We start from the raw sequence: 439 nt of genomic DNA, 5'->3' as shown, positions 1-439 counted from the left end.
GTTATTTAAAGATAGGCTCCAGAATAAGAAATTGGTTGCCTGACTATTCAAAATAAATTTAATGCCAACTGCAACTGAATAACATGACTGATAAGGAATATGAAATAAAAATTATATACAACTTTATCTATAACATCAAATTGGATATCAAAAAGAGTGGGGAAAAAAATTCTGCAAATCCCAGCAAAAGTAGTTACATGTGCATTAAACCTTAAAGGATATATATCCTATATGCAGGCATACTCAGGTGAGGATGCAAAGTGAAGTGTACCCAATTCCCCCAGGATGCCAGAAAATCAGTGTGATGGTTCTGAGTCTTATACTGTATATTTTGATCTGTAGACACCATAAATATGCCTACAATTCATTAAGTTAATAAAAAGGATTGTCAAAGAGTTAATGTTCTCAGTCTGTGTCAGATCATAACACAGTGCATCTT

General features: G+C 33.0%; 1 protein-coding gene across 2 annotated transcripts in view; it reads right to left on the bottom strand.

Moving 5' to 3' along the window:
* Positions 1-439, bottom strand: part of LOC119592528 (U3 small nucleolar ribonucleoprotein protein IMP3-like) — a 22589-nt gene that overhangs the window by 3945 nt on the left and 18205 nt on the right. The gene's annotated exons all lie outside the window — the stretch shown is intronic.

The sequence above is a fragment of the Penaeus monodon genome, chromosome 30 (genome assembly GCF_015228065.2).
Source record: "Penaeus monodon isolate SGIC_2016 chromosome 30, NSTDA_Pmon_1, whole genome shotgun sequence".
Lineage (NCBI taxonomy): Eukaryota > Metazoa > Arthropoda > Malacostraca > Decapoda > Penaeidae > Penaeus > Penaeus monodon.
The sequence above is the reverse complement of the archived record's forward strand: the minus strand, read 5'-3'. Positions and strand labels throughout refer to the sequence as shown.